At 42.0% G+C, this 13058-nt stretch overlaps 1 protein-coding gene across 5 annotated transcripts in view; it reads right to left on the bottom strand.

Moving 5' to 3' along the window:
* The window catches only part of PSD3 (pleckstrin and Sec7 domain containing 3), a 521964-nt gene that overhangs the window by 39525 nt on the left and 469381 nt on the right, over positions 1 to 13058 (bottom strand). The gene's annotated exons all lie outside the window — the stretch shown is intronic.

Below are 13058 nucleotides of genomic sequence, written 5' to 3' on the forward strand. Positions count from 1 at the left end.
TCACAAAAATCACCAACATGTGTACAAGCTACTGACATCAAGTCTGAATATTTGTACTCTTGGATGGATACAAAGTACAATTTAGAAAGCAACCAAATCTTGAGACCAGCAGGTGGCATAATGGGTATGTTGATGGACTCCCACATGGCTGACTGTGGTTTGAGTCCTGGACCTGGTGGCTTGAAGCTCATGCTGGGCACATGTGTGTGCATGCCCAAAATCTCAAGAGGAGGATGGAGGAGAAGAGATTGCAGAGTGGCTACCCCCCTGGGGGGTGATTTATCACTTTTTTCTGTCTCTCTGGCGAACACACACACCTTATTGCAAAAATTTCTCTAAAAAAAGAAAGTGACCAGATCTCGATGGAAATTTATCACCATCTTAAAATATATTCAATTCTGGTTTTCTAAGTATTATTTACTTCAGGTGTTACTAAATAGGAAAAAAATTAATATAGGTAATGAAAATAATTTAAAACACTATTGAAATGGTCTTGATTTTCACTGAGAGTACAGAAAGGAAAACAGAATAAACCTTTTGCCTGACGCCATGAGGATGTTAACCAGCATGCTAGGAATGAAATAAGCTGGGTCCAAAACTACTGTCTAATTCCTGATTTTTAAAATGGCATTAAGAGCATTTTTCATAATTTGATGACTAATTTCTTTTTCTAAGTGTTTTTGGTTAGGTATCTTTCCAAATATCATTCAGTTTTTTTCTTTTTTAAAAAAACCAGGGTCTTAAAACATGCTGCTTCTACCAATTTGAGCACTAGAAATGAAGCAAGTCAAATGAAAACATGTTTTCGCCCATCACTCAAGTTTATGTTGTATTTTAAAATCACTTGATAGTAGAATTCTAAAGCTGAAGGGGCCTGGAGTATAATTTAGTCTCATTTTGTTATGTTATACAAACAATGTTAAAGCTGGAAAAACATGTCCTATGTTACTGTGGGAAGGAGAACCATCAGAGAACAAGTGAAATAAAAAAATTAAATATTGCTCTATCCATCACTTAATTCACATGCATGTAGTGCCTGTCTTCCATGGGGCAAGGATGAGGATGCACTGGCCATTTCTTCCTTGGCACCGAAACCCTGCTCGGTCCACTTGGAGAGAAGCTTTAACAGACACGTGGGACTTGAAGTGCTTTCTCAATAAGGCTTCAGGCTTCAGTGAGGCACAGACAATTTTCCAGGATAAGCCTGACAAGTGAACCAGGAAGTTTGAATCTATCTCTTCGATGACTACATAGTTATATGGGAAGGGAGTTAGATACAGCAGGGAACCATTGATAGCTCTTGCAAAAAGATGATGGCATTCCTTGACTCCATGGCTGAAGAAGCTAAGAAGTCTTGAAGTTTTTTATGTATGGGGAAAAAAAATTCAGCACTCTCTGTTCCATTCTCTAATTTCTACAATTATCAAGGTAGTAGCTGGTGGCAAGCCAAGCCTGCTTTCGACCCAGGCTTCACTGACCTTTTGTTAGAGGCCGCTGTGTCACCGTTTGTGGTCATATAATGTGTCTGTCCTTCCCCTGCCCTCCTCCATCAGTTCTGAGTCCTGTGAGAGCCAATCAGTGGCTAGTTCTCTACACAGCGTGGGTGTAATTTTTACTGACAGGAAGGAAGAGAAGGAAAGGAAGAACAGAAAGGAAAAGGAAAGACAGGAGGAGGAGAGAGAGGGAGGGATGGAAGGGGAAAGGGAGGGGAACAGGGACAGAGAGAAAAACTGCTTAGGGACCAGAAGGGCACACGGGGAGAATGTTTGCATCCTGGGATGGACTGGGCAGATGCCACAAACCATTGCATCACCTGCTCAGGTGGGGACAAAAGCAATCGTTAGAAACGAACTAGTTTCTGTTTACTAGGCATTTAAACTGGAATTGTGTTTAAACAAAATCCTTTGGAGTGCAGTCTAAATGTCTCAGGATCCCGAGAGCAGGTGTTTCCAGTTGCAATGTCTTATTATGAATTTATGTTTTGTTAAATTATGATTATGCCCAACCTGTCCCTAACACAATGATCACCCGTCTCTGTGGCATTGGGGCACTAACCTAAATTATGACTAATGAACACTTGGGGATGACCATCATTTTCCCAGGGGAGTACAAGATTTCCAAGCCTAGTTGACTTCTATTTTCCTTTTAAACATTTCCTATCATTTGAAAGGATGATGACAGAGGGTCCAGGGAGTCTTAAAAGTGCAAGTGGGTTGGAGCTGGCAGGTAGCATGGTGGTTAAGGGTGCTGGACTCTCACATGGCTGACCACGGTTCAAGTCCTGGACTTGGGGGTTTGCTTTCTAATTTTCCGTCTCTCTTGCTCTGTCACTCTGTCCTTCTCTTATCAAATTAAAATAAATAAAATTAAATAATTCTTCCAAAAAAAGTGTGAATGGGCACAGAGTCAGCAGTTTCACAAAGGAGATAAAAACGCTCCGAGCACACAGTAAAGCTGAGCAGGATACAGGTGCCCAGGCCAGGGACCAGCCTGCCCCTGGTGCTGCAGTACCTGCACGCTGGCCCCACACTGAACACGGCAGCACAGTGGCGTCTGTGTGTGGTGCCCAGGCTCACCTCTGCTGCTACCCATACTTCACACATTGCAAAATCTCCCTTTTCAACTGGACTTCTAGCTTTTATTTTTAAATGCCAAAAGACATACACGCATCTGAGGTAGGGATGGAGAAAGAAAGCCCTCCTCAGTGGGGCCTGGTTATACCACAATCCTTTCTTCCTTCAACTCTCTGTCTCACTGGGATCCTGAAAGCATGCATGTGCACCTGGATGAAGCCAACATGGCTGGGACTTGAACCCTGGTCAGCCATGTGGGATCCAGCTTCCTTTGTGCAGCACCCAAATGCTGTGCTATGGGGTCGGACCCCAGTTGTATGTTTGAAAAACCTCATAGGCAGCTAAATGAATCTCTTTTCCAAGACCCAAGGGATAAACAGAGATGGTGCATACAGGACAGGTAGTTCCCAGGATACTGCGAGAACAAACTAAATGTTTAGATACTGATTTTTCATTTCAAAAGACATGGTAAAGTGAATATATTTAGATTTGAACCATTGCTTCCTAGACCTTAAAGAAAAAAGATATTCAAGATAATAAAAGCCTGGTCTGGAGAATACGATCATCCTTGGCTGAATTCATAAATCTCTGCTAGGCACGAACCAATCATCTACACCCTCTGCTTGAAACCCTTCCAGCAACTACCTGACAATTCACCTTTAGAATAATTCAGTTTTGTCACATCCAGGCCTGCAACAAGAACACCGTCAGACACCATACAGAAATACTTTTGAGAACGAGGCAGAGATGGGCAGGGACAGACACAAGCCCATGACAGAAAAGGGAGGAAATGCCTGTAAACCTGTGTGGCAGCAAAGGCTCGAACAAGCACTTGGGCTCACAACAGAGACAGGAAGCTACCATCCAAATGTCACTGATGATGGATCAGCAGGACAGACAAGAATCTAATCATTATCATCAACTCATAGCCATTTCTAATTTTTAAAGCATATATGAACTACGAGCGTTACATCACAATAACATGAGACTCCTTTGCCATGGACACTTGACATTCCAATAGTGATAATTACTTACCAATAGCATATGCAATTCTTAGGCATGAGCTACCTAGGCTCAAAGGTGCTGAAAGTACGAGAAGAAAGGACAAGAGTGTGTTCTTCCTTAGCCGTAAGACAGACCCTACTCTGAATGTCCTGTTGAGCCCAACCAATGCTTGTGCCTGGACTCTGGAGGACTTCTCAATGTGCAGCTGTGTACCTTAGTCCCTCTGCTGGGACTGCATCTCACAGACTCACCCTCAGAGAGTTTTACAAACGGAAGTCAGTTACTCACCCAAATGTATTCTATTTATCTACGTTTTCTCCAGTCCTCGTGGTTAATATCCTGTTAATTGGTGTTTTGCCAGGAGGTGATTTTCAGGGGTTCACCAGCCATTCATTGCATATGACTGGTCCTCTCACTGACACTGTTTCAGGGAGCAGGCACTATTTATTCCTCACATGGCTCCTACTATGACATTTTGTAAATGGTTCTGACATTGCTATGTGGATTTGCTTTTTGCTTGAAGTTCAAGGGAGATGTGACTAAGTCACATTAAGTAAAGGGGACAAAAAAAAAGGGAAGTGACTGGTGATGAGGAACATTGTGCGTCACCTAGAGAAGCAAACCAAAGGCTCTGGACAGTGTCGGGACTGCCCAGGGCAAAGAAGGCCAAGGCCGTACTTAACTTCAGAGGGAAATCAGTGACAGGAAAGAGAGATTTAGTGGGATGAGACAGACACTCAGGATCTGCTATTGCAAAGGTCATAGAAAGGGGGATTTTCAGCAAAGGAGTGGAGGGAAGATGAGACTAAGCTGAGTCAAGCTTCCTGGGAGCAGCTGCCTGCATATTCCTTGCTTCAATGTCCTCAGCTCTCTCTCCAATCTGGTTCTACACCCACTATGCCACTGAAACCTCTTTATCGATCATTTCCTGGCCACTAAATTCATGTGGTACTTATTAATTTCTTTAAAGAATTATTTATTTTATTCTTAACTTTACCATACAGAGACAGAGGAAAGTGTGAAGGCAAGTCGCCATGTCCAGGATTTGAACCGTGGTCAGTCATGTGGGAGTCCATCACCCCAGCCACCACGCCACCTGCTGGCCCCTAATTCTTCTCTCACCTTTTACAACCTGGAACATCTCTAACACCTGTTGACATCAGTTTATGCACTGTTTCCTTCTTAGTCTTCTTGCTTGCTCTCTGGTTACATTACTCAGATTCCTACTCGGTCTCTTCTACTTAAGGCACATATAAGGTATCCAGCCCCCTGATCGTACCCCTACCTCGTCCTTACTCTATAAACTGAGTACCTCACCACTCCCATGGCTTCAATGATCAGCTATGTGTGGATCACTCTTCAGCTTCAGATCTGTATTTCCAGGCTCCTTGGCTCCAGACCTGAGCATGCACAGCTGCTTAATAGACTGTAAGTTCATCTGTGTTGCTATGACAAAATACCGCAGACTGGGTAACTTCTACAGAAAGAAACCTACTTTTCACAGTTCTGGAAGCTGGGAGGCCCAGAATCAAGATGGCAGCTCCTGGTGAGGGCCATCTGCTGTGTCAGCCATGGCAGAAGGTGAAGGGCCAGAATGCACATGAGACCAAGAGGGGGGGCGATCTTGATTTTATAACAAGCCTACTATTGTAATAACTAACTAACTCCAGCAACAACAACACTGATCCATTCCTGAGGACAGAACCCTCGTGACCTAGCTACTTCTTATCAGGCCTCACCTTCCAACACTCTTACTTTGGGAATTAAGTTTCCAACGTTGGGGATCATATTCAAACCACAGCATGAACATGTATATTTATTATTCCATAAACACTTCGAATTTAACACATCAAACATCCTTCTATTAGACTGTGTTTGGCCCTGCCTGTTACCCCTGCCCAAATTTGACTATTCTGGTCATTCTCAGCTGAAATCTTTTTTTTTTTTTTTTTAGAGATTTTTGTTATAGAGTACATACACTCACCATAGAAACACAGAGACAGAAAGACAGGAAGCAAGAAATCACCCCCCAGGGGAAATGGCCACACTGCAATCCCTTCTCCATTCTCCTCTCATGTTTTTTTACAAAACATGCACACATACCCAGTGTGAGTTTCAAGCCGCGGGGTCCAGGACTCAAACTGGAGTCGGTCATGTGGGAGCCCAGTGATGTAACCATTAAGCCATATGTAGTCCCAAAGGACTGACCATTCTAAAATGCAGATTTGATCATGCCACTCCCATTAACAAATCCTTTGATAGCTTTGTATAGCTCTAAAAGTCTCGACTTTCTATATGACTTTCTAGGCTCCTTGTAACCTGCTCAGAATATTTTTTATCCTCCACTGTCAGCTCTCCAAATGTGCTGCAGCTTTTTCTCATGTCTAGGTCACACACAGGGTGAGTCTTGTCTGAGTCTCCCTGCGTGACTAACTGCGATTAGCCATTTTTAGGCATAGGCTTAGATTTTACTTTCATAATAAATACTTCCATGATTTCCCTTTTCTTTAAGGCTCAGTTAAGTGCCTTTCTAAATATATTTTCATAGCACATTTTCCTCTTTGTAGTATTCATCAAATTGCATGAAATCAGTCTTTTATTTGTTAATCTCTTCAGATAGCATATAAGCTCCTTTAGAATCTTTCTTACAATCATGTCTTTAGTGAATAACATTCTAAGCAAAGTCTTAATCTTACAGATGAATTGATTATTAGTTTTTCTAAGTAATATTATGGCCCTTCATATCAGAATTGTTGTTTGTTACTCAAGGTTTAACTGATAACAAATACTTGAGCCACTTTTTAGTATGGATTTGAAAATGTGAAATGATTAGGATGTTGACATTTCCATAATACTTTATGGTTTCTGAGAACAACAGGAAGAATATCTAAAAACAGGTCTGTCTTAGAAAATGCCAAAGATTGCTTATTCTAAGCATAGGAGATGTTGACAGGCAGTCCCATATTCCATTGAAAGTAGCTGGAGTCAGGGGAATGCAACAAGAGAGAATATCTACCAGTCCTTACTAAAGCAGGAGATTAAAGGGAAAGAAAGTTGTTATACATTTGCTATGTATGAACCAAGAGCTGAGTCTGGTTGATGATGTAGAAGTTACGGATCTCTGCATGCCCCAAATATAGCTTGTTATAAAATTCCAGTGACTAGAAAGGTCACATGCTGGGACCAGCAGTTAGCGTAATGGCTATGTCACTGAACTCCCATGTAGCAGACCGCAGTTCAAGTCCCAGATCTGGTGGCTTAAACTCACACCGGGTGTGTGTGCATACATGCTCAAGATCCTGAGAGGAGAATGGAGGAGAAAGGATTGCAGTGTGGCCATCCCCCCAGGGGGTGATTTCTCGCTTTCTGTCTCTCTGTCCTTCTGGTGAACGCATGCACCCTATAGTAAAGACCTCTCAAAAAAAAAAAAAAAAAAAAAAAGGCCACAGACCACAGCATTCCAGACATAATTTCCTTTTGGTCACATGCCAGAGCTTCGGTGTTTCTCCAAGAACAGCCTAATGGAATGAATACTAACTTGACTACTCCCACCCTTCCATTCCTAAGCAGGTAAATGAGTCTTTGAGTCTCAGCTCAATTAAAAAAAAATATATATATATATAAGGACAATATAGTCCTATGATGTTGAGAAGTCCAAATGCAAAAAAATACCCCAACAACTATATTGTACTAACAACCCAGTCTGATTTCTGGATGAACGATCACTGAAGCTGGCTCAGGAAATCTGTCAAGCCATCTCCCACGTGTGTGATGTGTGATGCTCTCATTTGGCAATGGCTATTCTTTTGGATGTCACATACAAAGCAAAGCTCTGCAAGGCTTTTTTTTTTTTTTTTTTTTTTTTTTTAATACATGAATACTACTCCTAAATGTCCTTTCAAGGAGGTGTGGACTCCTATGGTGCTTACTTGCTTCATGTTCTTTACCATTCGGAATGGCATGTGGAAAGAATCTACAGCTTATTTTTTCCTAGATGAGGGGGCCCAAGTCAGGGAGTTTCCTGTGCTCTTGGGAGCAGGGTCCTCTGAGTGCCTGGGTGTTGGTGGGCCCTGCAGCAACCTAGACTCAAAACAGCTTGAAATTCTGTCCGGGAAGAAAACAGCTTCTTTTGTAAACTGGACAGTTGGTGACATCATTTCTCGAATTTTTGTGACATATTTGTTATTGGAAACGTAGTTTTTCATCATCTTTCTACAGCTTACTACCCTCATCCATTCTACAATATTGCCCAAATGTAAAAAGCTATTTGCTGTTCTTTGAATGTGTCACGTTCTCTCAAATCTGTTATTTCCTGCTCTCTCATGTGTGCCTGGCAAGCTCCTGTTTTTCCCTTATTTTGTGGACTCTAGGTAGGAAGGGATTGTGTCTTAGTCATCTCTTGAAGCCCAGAATTCTGTATAGTACATAAGATGCAATGAATCTAAATCACTATGGAAGGACATAAAACCTAAACTCTAACCCCCAATCACCTGTCAATCACACAGCTGACGTTCTGCATAGCACCGGCTATCATGTGCTGGCAGATCAGGTGTCCCCAAGGTGAAGGGTTAACCAGTAATGGACATGAATAGCTTTCCATAGGACATAGCCATAACTAGTACTGAGCCTATAACACACTCTAACCCAGGGGGAATTCCAGGAAGAAGAAGCCTAAGTACTTCTTCCTTCTGTTCCGGAGGTTGGCTCCATATCCCAAAGGTTACTCCAAAGCACAGGTCTGCTCAGCAGAAGACCATGGTGTTTTGGCATTTTCAGAAAGATATGCTCATGGGGTCTACATATTTGTCTGGTCTACCAACGTTTATGTTACTTAATTTTACAAGTCAATAAGAAATTAAAACAAACAGTGATGGGACCAGTGGATGGCATATTAGTTATGTCGCTGGATTCTCATGTAGTCAACTGTGGCTCAAATTCTGGACTCAGAGGCATAAAACTCATGCTGATCATGTGCGTGTGTGTGTGTGTGTGTGTGTGTGTGTCCCAAATCCACAGAGAATGGAGGAGAAGGGACTATGGTGTGGCCATGTCCCGTAGGAAGTAGTGATTTCTCACTTTCTATCTCTCTGTCTGTCTCTGTCTCTCTGGCAAGTGCACGCACCCTGTAGCAAAAATCTTTCTCTCAAAACAAACAAACAGAAAACCCACAAACAAAAACCAGTGAATATAACTATATATGAAATCCAGCCCTGTTGCAATTACGCTTCCAATGACTGTTGAACTAGTCTCTAGGATTTGTGCAGAGTTTCTGGGAACACATATTAGTTATTTACTAGTCAGGATTTCAAGCATTTGTTACATTTTTTTCAGCTTCCTGTTTCTTTATGGTTTGTTTTATATAATTTTAAAGAACATTAACCACAATACGAGCAAAAAATGTTTACAAGACCTGGTTGCCCTTTTGCAGGCTTACTCTCATCCTACAATAAAGACTTTATGGTCATGTTGGCATTCTTATGGATTCACATGAAATGGCAACACGATGGGTAACCACAACTCTACTTTCCACTCTCATATATAAAAGTATAATTTCCTTATGGCCAGGTATTTCTTTTCTAAAAGAAATTTCCCCTCAACTTCCTGCAGTCACACATTTCCCATACTCCAGAGGTACCATCAATCTGGAGAAACCATCTTTTTGGAGCTCTAATTCAATCTGATGCTGAAGCTTTGAAGTTTACAAGGTTGTTCTCGTGTCAATTTTTAGCATTTCTCGTCTATCTCTGGATGACTCAAACTCATACCAATACTCCTCTGAGGAAGAGGACAATGTGCTAGGAAAAGCTGGTGTCTTGGAAACAGCATCTCTCTTTGCGTCACTCCTCTCAAATACTGAATGCACAAGTATTTACCTCTTGCCAGTCTCACCCTGAGATGAAGTGGGTGGAAATTCTGTGGCTAGGTATTCAAAGAAATGGTTCTGCCAAAGACAGCTGTGCCCCTTAGAGAGATTTTAGAGAAAATGAAAAAGTCAAGAGAATGGGATTTATGCTGGAGAAACAGCTGTGATATGTGAAATTTAATTTCAAAGGGTTGTTCCCTACAGAGACAAAGCTTGCTGAAAGGCCCAGGGTGGGCCCAGCATGCATGCAGATGCTGATTTGAGAGAGGCCAGAGCAGCTGACTTATAAAGACGAAGCTGTGCTAACTCTGTAGGGAGACAGAGACAGTGTGAGATATCCAGCCACCCAGGCAGTCTCTGAACATCAACAACTGTCTCCATTTCCTCCTTGCTATGACTCTTAATGTAATGTGTGAATTCTAGAAGGATGCCAGAAGTCACTTTCTTTTCCATTTTGGAGTTTTAACTAATTCTGTAACTCTCTCTGCAAAGGACATTTATCCACAAAAGGAGTTTAGTCTAAAGTAAAGCACACTATGCTAGAATATTCCTTACCTGGTCTATCCCAAAGGGAAACAATGAAGTATTTGTGTGAGATATGGTCCTTCCTAACAGACTAAAACAAAGTTCCAGGCAAGAATAAAGCAAAAAATAATTATGAAACTGTTTCTCACAAAGCTGCTTTGGTAATATGAAAAAATATTGCTATAATCCACTTGAGTTTCTTTTAAATATGAATCTGGGTAAAATCTTAAGGAAAGCTGGATTAAGAAAATGAAAATTCTTGGGGGCCAGCAGGTGGCATGGTGGTTGGAAGGATGAGCTCCCCCAAGTCCTGGACCTGGGTGGCTTGCATTTTCACTTTCTCGCTCTCTCTAGGAAGTGTCTGTATCAAATTAAAAAATAATACTAGTATAAATAAAATTAAAAAATACTTTAAAAAGGATAATTCTTTCGATCTTATTGAATATGAATTAAAACATTTTGAAATGTTTAACATAACATTAAGTCAAATACATTTCTTCTAAATCATTATATCGCCATTCCAAAGCAGTTTGATATCTCAGTGGTGTAAGAACTGCTGTCTACTTTAGTAATGTAGAAATTCTATCAAAGGGACAGCCTCTTTCCTAGAGAAACACAAGTGTGAAAAGGCAGTTGTACCAGTTGGTAAAATGTGTAAGGATGTTTTGTGCACCAAAAAGTTCAAAATAAACAAGATACTTTTCTCTGCACATGATTTTATTTTTTGAGGAATTATTTATTTATTGAATTCCATTTGTTATTACTATTTTTTTTTTTTTTGGAGAGAGTTTTCACTGTAGGGCGCGTGCGCTCGCCCGACAGACAGAGAGAGACAGAGAGACAGAAAGCGAGAAATCACCCCCCAGGGGGGATGGTCACGCCGCAATCCCTTCTCCTCCATTCTCCTCTCGGGATCTTGGGCACGCACGCACACGCGCCCGGCGTGAGTTTTAAGCCACCGGGTCCGGGACACGAACCGCGGTCGGCTACGTGGGAGTCCAGCGACATAGCCATTACGCTAACTGCTGGTTCCCTGTTATTACTATTTTTTAATTTGACCAGAGAGAGAGAGAGAGAGAGAGATAGGGAAAGCGAGAAAGAGTGCTGCCAAGTTTGGGACTTGAACCACAGTTGGCTGTGTGGGAGTCCAGTGCCCTTAACTGCCACACCGCCTGCTGGCCCTGCTGGATATTATTTTTAATAATTAAAGTGTTGAAGGGAGGTTGTAGTAAAAAAGACATCGACATAAACTGCTATAGAGAATGAAAGTTGGCTCATTCTTTCTAGAAGTAATTCAGTGATGTGTCTCTGAAGAATAAATAGATCTATGACACTCTCAAGAACCTACCTTAAAGAAAGTAATGGGGAATAGATCCCGAATGGTCAACTTCATGGTTCAAGTCCCAGACTTGGTGGCTTGAAAACCATGCTAGGCATGTATGTATGTATGTGCCTAAAATCCTGAGAGGAGAATAAAAGAGAAGGAATTGCAATGTGATCATCCACTCTGGAGGGTTTTTTTGCTATAGGGTGAGTACATTTGTTGGAGAGACAGAGACATTCAGAGAGACAGGAAGTGAGAAATCATTCCCTAGGGGAGATGGAAACTCTGTAATCCCTTGTCCTCCATTTTCCTTTCAGGATTTTGGGCATGCACGCACACACACCCAGCATGAGTTTTAAGCTGCTGGGTGTTGGACTTGAACTACGGTTGACTATGTGGGAGTCCAGTGATGTACACATTATGCTGGTCCCCCCAAATAATTATTAAGAAAATGCCAGAATCCAGTTAAGGGGTTGCAGAACCCAAGGAGAGTATAAAGCCAGGAAATGCACATTAAGATAGGTTAAGAAGAGCAATTTCACTCACTCGCATCAGCCCCTCTCTCAAGCTGGCACAGCTCAGCACCAGAAAAAAATGTCCAGGCCTATGACTTCTCCTTCAGGGGAGCATACCTCCAGTGTCCGGGCTTTTCAGAGGCTGCTGAAAAGTAATGTGTTTATCTTGGCTCCATTGGAGCACTGAGAGAATCAGTATAGCTGCTTAGATTCTGGGGACCTATGAGAACAACTGAAAGTGGTAGATGGCTTGTTGCAGCCAGCACAGCTTGGTATATCTTGGTGAAATGTACTCAATCTGGGGCTTCTACCTCAGGAAGGAGGAAGAGGTGTGGTGGACATGGGCAGTCTTCTCAGGGACTAGTCTGTCTTACCTCCTTCATAGCACTAACAGAACTGACACAGTCCACATGCCTGGGGTTGCTGAAAATAAAGAAGAGTGGGCTGGTTTATAACACAGTATTACATCCTATGCTGGATTCCACAAGGCTGACTGCAATTTGAGTCCCATGCCCAATGTTTAGAAACACACTCCAGGTATGTGTGCCTGCCTGCCCCAAATCCTTGTAAGATGGAGAAATAGAGGAAAATGGATTGTAGCATGACCATATGCCATTGAGGGCTCTCTGTTTCTCCCTCCTGCTCACCTTCTCTTTCTGACACACATATGTGCCTTCTGGCAATTAAATAAAAAAGAAAACAAAGAAATGTGACAGGCAGCTTGCTATGTCTGGCATAGCTATGTGAAATTAGGAGAGGAACACAAATTGGGATTTCTCCCTCAAGGAGAAGAGGAGTAGAGAGTACATCCAGTTTTCTGACTTTTCAGAGGGCTTGGTATTTGATTTGCCTGATTCAAAGACTTGATGAGGAGCTGGCATGTACTAGATGCCTGGGCTACTGAGAACAAGGGAGAGCTCAGTGATTTGTTGAGGTAAAAATAGATAACTTGAAGTGCTAAAGTTAGTTCTCATAGGTTGGACGAATTATGTGTTCCTACAAAACTGGCAAGCCTCTCTAATTGATAAAATGTACACACAGGCCTGGAGAAGTCATATTCCCCCATAAAAAGCATGCAGGGGTCCCAAGAATCTCTGGCAGGTGATTACTGAATGTCTTTCCTTGCACTAAGCCAGTTCCTAAACAGGGAGAGACAGCTATTTCTTCAAACACAAAGTTAAAAGAGACATAAAAAGAAATACGATGCTGGGAGAGCCTGTGGCATGGTGGTTAAGGCAGCCAGATGCCAGATA

The sequence above is a fragment of the Tupaia chinensis genome, unplaced genomic scaffold (assembly GCF_000334495.1).
Source record: "Tupaia chinensis unplaced genomic scaffold, TupChi_1.0 Scaffold140548_1, whole genome shotgun sequence".
In the NCBI taxonomy this organism is placed as follows: domain Eukaryota; kingdom Metazoa; phylum Chordata; class Mammalia; order Scandentia; family Tupaiidae; genus Tupaia; species Tupaia belangeri.